Here is a 9,285-nt window from a genome sequence, read left to right on the forward strand (position 1 = left end):
TAATGAGTGAGTACAAAAATGAAATGAAAAAAAATGAAATGAAATGACAATCGCTTATTGTCACGAGTAGGCTTCAATGAAGTTACTGTGAAAAGCCTCTAGTCGCCACATTCCGGCGCCTGTCCGGGAATCGAACCGTGCTGCTGGCCTGCTTTAAAAGCCAGTGATTTAGCTGAGTGAGCTAAACCAGCCCCATTGGTTTCAAGTAAATTTTCCACCTCCATCTGCAGTCGAAATGAACGGTGACATGGAGAAAAACTGGCAGTTTCCCACTTACAATGGCAAAACTATGAGATTGCAACAGAATCAATTAACCAGCCTGAACCAAAGTAGCCACACTCCCAACACTGCTGGGGAGGAGGGATTGTTACAATGGGTGTGATTTAACCAAAATGTTTCTAAGTGTGGTAACAGTTTCCCTTCCCTGAGCCTCCCAACGCTCAGCCTAGTGAGGCTAACATTTTACTGCTGTAAAATGTTAATTGGTCCACTTAACGAGGCCCTACAGGCTTGTCACTTCAAATCATGGTCCCACCAGCTGATTCACTGGGACTGCCTCGCCAGACCCCTGCTATCAATGAGAGCAGCATTTAAACCCTCCTGCACAGCCAACCCACTCACCTCGTAGCCATACTGCCAAGACAGAGTACTGGAAGTGGTAGAGGCCAGAAAGGATGATCTGATCCCCCGAGGGTCATGGAGTGTCAGCCACAGGACAGCCACTGCAGCCTTGGATAAAAAGGCCGCGGCAATCAGCTTGCAGAGCGTGACCAAGAGGACTGGCAACCAGAGCTGCAAGAAGGTCAACGGCGTCCAGTGGGCAGCTTGGGTGGATTTGCACCGGTCCACGACCCCCTGACCCCCCCCCCCACATATTCTCCAGCCCTCCCCATACTCTCCCTCTATACTCCCCATCCCCCATACTCCCCATCCCCCATACTCCTCATCCCCACCCCACATGCTCTCCACCCCGCATGCTGTCCCCCCATACTCCCCATACCCCCACACTCTTCCTCCATAGTCCCCATTCCCCCCCACACCCTCGACACACTATGTGCAGCTGATGGGTGTGAGCGAGCACTCAGCCGACAGACAGGGGTCAGAATATGGCATTGAATGAGAAGCATCAGCGCTCAGCTCTCAACGGGTTATCATCGCTCTCTTGCCCTTGACTGTGACCCACTGACAGTGTCGACACAGGCCCATCTCCTTGGAGTCAGGGTACACAGACCCTGGGAGGGTGCGAACTCCTAGTCCTGCGCATCCTCTATTATGACTACATTTAATAGTAATATTACATTGCTTGCTGCAATATATGTTACTCATTTGCTTCTTGCCAGGATGATCTTCAACTTGATGTTGATTACCACTCGTAGTCTTCCAATTAGAGCAAATACTTTATTGAGTAACGTTGACAAATTAACTGTGAATTTGTTCTCTCTCCAATGCTTAAAGTAGATGTTACATGAACAAGATTAAATAAGACATACTTAGGATTAGCTACACCTGTGCTGAGCTGTCTTTGTCTACCTGTGGTCACTGGTCCCTGCCCTTGCGAAGAGGCGGATCTTGGCTTGAGTCTGTCTATTTATACCTGTCTCTAGTTCTGTCCTCTAGTGATTACTTAGCTGTTATATTTATACATTAACCCCTTGTGTACATACAGATATGCAGATCACTACATCCCCCCTTTTTTCTTTTGCATAATTTCTGTACTGTTTCAAAGAAAATTGTACAAAATAGGTAGCTAAATGATGATACGTATATCTGTACAAGTTGTGACGATATTGATAATTATACTAAGCCAATTAATATTTATGTGTCCAATCTTTATAAGCTCAGTCGGTTGCGTTTCTTTTTTCTTCTGCTCGATCTTCTTAACTGTTGAAGTGGTGATGTTGATATTTTAATGTCTTTGTGAACGTTGTCAGTGTTCTTGTGTTTAAGTAACCAACAAGTCACGATGAGGTGTTTGAATGGTTGAATCTCTTTTGTTGTCTGACATGGACTTTTTTCTGTGCTTGCAATATTGATTCTGTATGTCACCTGCCGTGAAAACTGGTTTGCTTGTTTGTTTTGCAGCAAATGTGACTTTGTGAGATTCGTTGTCATGCCATGTTATGTTTGTACTCTTGCCATTGTTTTGGACTGTGCTGTTACATTATCCTTCATGTTCAGAGTTGTACCATGGTGTACATGTTGTTGTTTCATTATTGTTGTATTTGTTGTTTCTGTTGTTGTTTTTGTTGTTGTGCTTGTTATTGTTGTTTTTGTTGTGCTCAATGACTGTTCCTTGTGGATACTTTGAATCATTCTCAAAGTTATTGGTATCAGTGTCCTTTGTGGTATCTGATGTTTCATTGAGCTTTTCAATTTGAAGTTTGTGTGAATGATCTGATGTTGCACTGATCTTGGTGACATCAGTCATTTCTGGTTGATTTGATTCCTCTTTGATTTCTTGGTGCTCCTCTTCTGGAGTCAACGTCTTCAAGATTTCAGGTTCTTGTAGGTTGTCAAGAGTAGATGAGGTCTCACAGGACTCATGTGTAGTTTTACTTAGATTGCTAAGTTCTTTTGTACAGATGAGCTGAGATCTGTCAGTCTCGCTGTGATCTTGCACATCTTGTATGCTGATTATGATCACTGTGACACTATTCTTACATACAGTGGTTAGACATTCATTGTCTTCTTGCTGTTCATCAAATAATGTAGATAGACCTTCATAGTCTTCTTTTTGTTGGTCAAATGAGCGGGGTAGACTTTAATATTCTTCTTCATGCTTGGTTGTTGCTCTGGAGTCTTTAATGGCTTCCATTCTGGAGTCTGTCAACGAGCTATCTGTGGAGGTGTGCATTGTTCTCTCTGTGGAGTCTTTCATCACTCTCTGTGTGGAGTCGTGCAGTGTTCTCTCGGTGGAGATGATCAGTGCTCTCTCAACGGAGTCGTTCTGTACTCTCTGTGTGACGTTGTTTTCTTCTTGGCTATTTGGCAGGTTGCTAACATCCAATGTATCAAAGATCTGCCATTGCATCATGGTATTGGATTCATCTACCATGAGTAGAGTCGTGTTGAGCTTCTCAACCGTGTTGCTGATGCTATGATCATCATAGCCGAATAACTCAGCCTTGTCTGAATAGTATTCTTCAAAAAAAAAATCATCTTCTTTGTTTCGGATTTGTTATTCTGCTCTTCACTTTGGATGCTGCAAACTGCTTGTTCCAGGGTGCTGTGGAAGTTATTTTCAACTGCTGGTTGAAATTCAGGCAATGTGTCTTTTGAGATAAAATATTTGGGTTTTGTGCCTTTAAGACTGTTATTTTGAATTTTCGGGCTGTTTCCCTTTAAGTGAGCATGGTCTGTGTCTTCTGACATCATGACGCTCATGACATCATGCGTAATAATCGATTGCCCAAGACCATTAGATCACTGGGGACCGTTGGATAGAGGGTCACTCCCGTTAATTGTATGGAGATTTGACTAAAATGGTGATTATTGGTTTCTCGCCATGCTACAATGGGATCTTGATTTCGCCAATGGGAGCAGACCGGTTAGATCGCAAACATGTTCGGCACCCGGTGCAATTCATGATTTTGGCCTCTTCTGTGATTTACTGGCTGTGTCGTGCTCCCACCTAAGCACAAAACGACTATTAAATCGCACCTAATGTTTCTGCTTTAAGTCTAACTGACAAGCAAAGAAAGCTGATAGCTGAGATTTTGAATGCTTGATCACACATCTTGAACCCGATGTGAATGTTAAATATGAACAATATGTGTTCAACACTTGGGTTCAGGGTGAAAATGAGACCATTGAACAGTACATTGATTAGTTCATTCCCAATGGCAAGCAGTGATTAGTGTGGTACTGGAGGGATCAGTTCTGGGATCCCAGCTATTCACAATATATATTAATGATTTATATGAAGGAAATAAATTTAATATCTCCAAATTTGCAGTTGCCACAAAGCTGGGTGGGAGGGTGAGCTGTGAGGAGGATACTGAGATGCTTCAGTGTCATTTAGACATTTAGAGTGAGTGGGCAAATGCATGACAGATGCAGTATAATGTGGATAAATGTGAGGTTATCCACTTTGGTAGCAAAAACAGGAAGACAGATTATTATCTGAATGGGTGCAAATCAAGAGAGGGGAATGCGCAATGAGACCTGGGTGTCCTTGTAAACCAGTCACTGAGTTAAGCATGTAGGTGCTATAGACAGTAAAGAAGGCAAATGGTATGTTAGCCTTCATACTGAGAGGATTTGAGCACAGGAGCAGGGATGTTTTGCTGCCTCAGTGAGACCATACCCGGAATATTGTGTGCAGTTTTGGTCTCCTTATCTGAGGAAGCATATTCTAGCTATAGAGAGAGTGTAGAGAAGATTTACCAGACTGATTCATGGGATGGCAGGACTGACACATGAGGGGAGATTGAATTGTTTAGAATTGGATTTGCTGCAGTTCAGAAGAATGAGGGGACTCTAATAGAAACCTATAACATTTTACCAGGATTAGAGCGGGTCGATGTAGGAAGGATGATCCCGATGGTGGGTGTGTACAGAATCTGAGCCCGGAATGTGAGGAGGAGGAGCTTTTCACAGTGACTTAATTGCAGTGCTAATTTAAGCCTATTTGTGATAATAAAGATTATTAAAATTATTAAAAATTAGTGTAGCCCATTTCGGACGGAGATAAGGAAGAGTTTCTTTACCCAGAGAATAGTGAGCCTGTGGAATTCACGATAGAAGCTGAGGCCAAAACATTGTCAGCTGGATTCTCCATTCCTGAGACTAAGTGTTGACGCCGGGGCAGGATTAATGGAGTTCTACGACAGCAAAACTGCTGCCACACCTGTACCAATTCAACAACTGTTAAGGGGCTAGCACTGGTGCCACGCGGAACACAAATCAATTCCAATGGGAACGGGTGCCACATTCACAGGGTTTGGGATTGACACTGAGGAGGCCGACAAGAGGCAGCCGCATGCACACACATCACTCCCCACAAACACCATCACAGCCAACAAGATGGCAGCAAGATACGTGGCACCGAGATTTACCGACACGGAACTGGAGATGCTGCTGAATGCTGCAGGGAAGAGGCAGTGACCCTATACCCAGCCCGGGAAGGAGGTTGCCAGCCACCACCGTTTGCCAGGCCTACACGCAGAGGTGGTCAGCGCCATGGGCTGCACCGCCCGGACCGGCCAGCAATGTCGAATTAATCAGCACAATCTCCTCAGGGTGGCCAGGGTGAGTAGGCAGCACTGTGCCCCTGGCACTGACCTCCATCCCACCGGTAACCCCATCCCTCCCCACCTGGAGGGCGGCTGAACCCTCACCCTGCACCATATGCCAGCATCCATACTTGCTGCCATGGCCGGGTGTCCTGGCCAGTGAAGCCACCAGATGTCCAGCCCTGGGATGCGTGCGTTGAAGCATCTGACACTGTGAGTTTCCTGCCATCACCCCCTCCCCCCCCCCCCCCCCCCCCCCCCCCCCACCGCCAGGAGAATGTTGCGCATAATTGCCAAGAGCTGGGGGAAGACTGGAGGGGGACCCCTCACCGCAGTAAACAGGGGGTACTGGATGCTGGCAGGGAACGATTGGCTGGCGCTGCCCTTACCGCAGTACATTCTGGCTCTCCCCTGTCTGGTACCCCCCTGTAGGGGCTACTGTTGGCTTGATGCCGGTTTGAGGGGGGAGGATGATATAGCGGAGGATGCTGCGTGGGTGTGGTGGTGGGTGGGGGGTGGAATGTGGGTGTGGTGGAGAGTAGGGTCTGTCTCCCTCGCTGTGAGGTATCTGTCTCCCTTATTGTGAGGTATCCTGTCTCCCTTATTGTGAGGTATTCTGTCTCCCTCACTGTGAGGTATCCTGTCTCCCTCACTCTGCGGTATTCTGTCTCCCTCGCTCTGAGGTATTCTGTCTTCCTCACTGTGAGGTATCCTGTCTCCCTCACTGTGAGGTATCCTGTCTCCCTCGCTCTGCGGTATTCTGTCTCCCTCGCTGTGAGGCATTCTGTCTCCCTCGCTCTGAGGTATCCTGTCTCCCTCGCTCTGTGGTATTCTGTCTCCCTCGCTCTGAGGTATCCTGTCTCCCTCACTGTGAGGTATCCTGTCTCCCTCGCTGTGAGGTATCCTGTCTCCCTCGCTGTGAGGTATCCTGTCTCCCTCGCTGTGAGGTATCCTGTCTCCGTCTCTGTGAGGTATCCTGGGCGGAATTCTCCTCCCCCCCCCCACGCCGGGTGGGAGAATTGCCGGGGCACCGAGCGAGTCTCGCCACGCCGCCCCAGCACCCGCACGCAATTCTCCCACACCCCCAAACCGGCGCGGCGAGATTCACGGCTGGCCGCTGGAGGGGGGTGTTCTTGCCTCAAAAGGGGTCTGGCCCGCGATCGGTGCCCACCGATCGCCGGGCCGGCCTCTCTGAAGGAGGATCTCCTTTCCTCCGCCGCCCCGCAAGATCCATCCGACATCTTCTTGCAGGGCGGCCGCGGGGAGGACGGCAACCGCGCATGCGCTGGTGATGTCATTTATGCAGCGCCGGCCGCGTCATTTACGCGGCGCCAAGGCCCGGCGCACGTAAATGGCGCGTCGCTGCTCCTAGCCCCCCGAGGCGGGAGAATAGGGGGCTGGGAGCGGCCTCCGATGCTGGAGTGAAACACTCAGGTGTCGGGACTTAGTCTTCCGATGGGAGAATTGCACCCCCTGTCTCCCTCACTGTGAGGTATCCTGTCTCCCTCACTGTGAGGTATCCTGTCTCCCTCACTCTGGGGTATTCTGTCTCCCTCGCTCTGAGGTATCCTGTCTCACTCGATCTGGAGTCTTCTGTTCCCTTCCCTCTGGGGTCTTTTGTTGTCCTTTCTCTGTTGGCACTTTCAGGGTTACCAGCCCTAGCTTTAGACTTGCTGCAGCTGTGATGAGGGGCTGTTGTATCCTGTCTATGATCTGGGAATCTAGGTCTTCCTTCTTGCCATTGCCGTGAGCTGTCAGACTAATTTGTTCTTCAGGTATAGGCATCGTGCCATTATATAGTTTAGGTCCTTCTTCTGAGGGTTTAATTTTTGGATCTCCATGATGAGCTATTTTACACAGATCTATGAAGGTCATTGTGTTACACGGTGCACCAGTGGCGTCTTTTCGGCGCACTCTATCCCCTGGAACCACACGTGGCCCACGCCTTCGGGAACCGAGTCCATTGGAGGTGGAGCATTGTGGGTAGGCCGGGTGATGACGCGCAAAAGGCATTGTGACTGTGCGCAGCGCGTGTCCCGATGATGCCAATTTGGAGGAGGCGGAGAGTCGGCAACCGGTGTCAAATCGGTGCCTGCCCCGATTTCATCGTCAGGAACCATCCTCCGCCTGATCGCCGTTCTCGATTTTGGCGTCGGGCGATGGAGAATCCCGCCATAGTTCTTCATCAGACTCATCTGCTGATAGCTCTCCAGTGGCCACCTGTAGAGGTTTGTTTTGCTTTTCTCTCACCAAACACCTGTGTAGGAAACAATTCTACTTTTTGCAGTTAATACAATGATTCCCCCATGCTGGGCAATCCTTTACTTTTGTGTGTGATCTGCATCCTGCTCTTTGTCTGTGATTGCACCGTCAGCATGTCAGCATGGAGATGAGCAAAAAGTTGGACCAATGACCTTTCATCAGATCAATCCAATCTGAAAGTCAATCAATAATCTATATTTAAGTTGATTACTTAGCTGGGGTTCCGTGGTGTAATGGTGAGCACTCTGGACTCTGAATCCAGCGATCCGAGTTCAAAATCTCGGTGGAACCTTTCTTGGGCAGCATGGTAGCATTGTGGATAGCACAATCGCTTCACAGCTCCAGGGTCCCAGGTTCGATTCCGGCTTGGGTCACTGTCTGTGCGGAGTCTGCACATCCTCCCCATGTGTGCGTGGCTTTCCTCCGGGTGCTCTGGTTTCCACCCACAGTCCAAAGATGTGCGGGTTAGGTGGATTGGACATGATAAATTGCCCTTAATGTCCAAAATTGCACTTAGTGTTGGGTGGGGTTACTGGGTTATGGGGATAGGGTGGAGGTGTTAACCTTGGGTCGGGTGCTCTTTCCAGGAGCCGGTGCAGACTCGATGGGCCGAATGGCCTCCTTCTGCACTGTAAATTCTATGATCTAAGACCTTGGTTCGATTCCTGAGCAGAATTTCTCTTTATACTCAGAGAACATGAACAAGGGCATAACCTTAAAATACGAATTAGATCATTCAGGAATGAAATTGGGAAACAGTTTTTCACATAATGGATAGACAGGATTATAAAACTATCCTCAGTGGCCCTGAGCTAGGGAAGGGGAAAAATCCTTTGTTCTATTCAGCTCTGTAAGGATGAAAGTTACCACAATCCCAGAGGACCAGAGGCTGCTCTCGCCTTGTGAGAGAGAAAGCTGACTGGTGGTGATTTAACCTGAAGGTCACCAAACCTCAAGCAAGGGGCAAGGTTGAGAAGGCGGGCCTTCATGAATAACCTCAGCTGGCACGAGAATTGAGTCTGCTTCGCATCACAAGCCAGCCAACTGATCCAACCGACCCCCAAGGGGTCTGTAAGGATAGCATGCACAGGACTGTACAGGACTATAAGCATGTGCATGTGGATTTTGGCTGTCGGCATTTCTCCCCAAAAACGCTTCTAATTATTTGGTTATTCATCATAGGAAAACATTCAATTAATTTTATTTCCCTATGCCTGGGGGAGTCACTAATTTATTGCTACTAAGGATTCCACCTAGTAACCAGCCAAGAACTGAGTAAAAACATGAGCAATCCAGCTGGTTTGTAAGACTGGGGCAGGTGAGGTTGTAGGAGATGTCAGGAATATAAGTATTAGATTACTCATAAAATGGATATCTGCATTTTTAGAAGAAAAATTCAGATACTCTTTATTTTGGTCCTGCTTAACTTTCCAACTTTAGTTTTATGGTGTTCTTTGTATTGCTTATTTCAGGATGGTTGGCGTAGTGGTCACAAAGACCACAAAACAGCTTTTACTGAAACAAAGTTATGATTTTATTTACACTACTAAACTAGATTTTGACACGTAGTCCTTAAGAGTATCAATAACACCGAACTACACTCATCTACTGCTAATCTCATTACTAGTATAAAGTATAATCTAACCTTACTCACACTATCTGTTCTTATGACCTTCACTAACTATCTCCTGCAACACTCCTCCCCTAAGTTCTAGCATCACTGCCTTATATAGTTGTAAACCACTGCCTTATATAGTTGTAACTGTAGCTCCCTCTAGTGGCTATTTTC

At 47.5% G+C, this 9,285-nt stretch overlaps 1 non-coding gene across 1 annotated transcript; it reads left to right on the forward strand.

The window, feature by feature from the left end:
• Positions 1-7,715: 7,715 nt before the first annotated feature.
• On the forward strand, positions 7,716-7,788 carry trnaq-cug. The gene has a single exon. It is a non-coding gene; the product is annotated as a tRNA-Gln (tRNA).
• Positions 7,789-9,285: the final 1,497 nt, after the last annotated feature.

Source organism: Scyliorhinus canicula, chromosome 7 (assembly GCF_902713615.1).
Source record: "Scyliorhinus canicula chromosome 7, sScyCan1.1, whole genome shotgun sequence".
Lineage (NCBI taxonomy): Eukaryota > Metazoa > Chordata > Chondrichthyes > Carcharhiniformes > Scyliorhinidae > Scyliorhinus > Scyliorhinus canicula.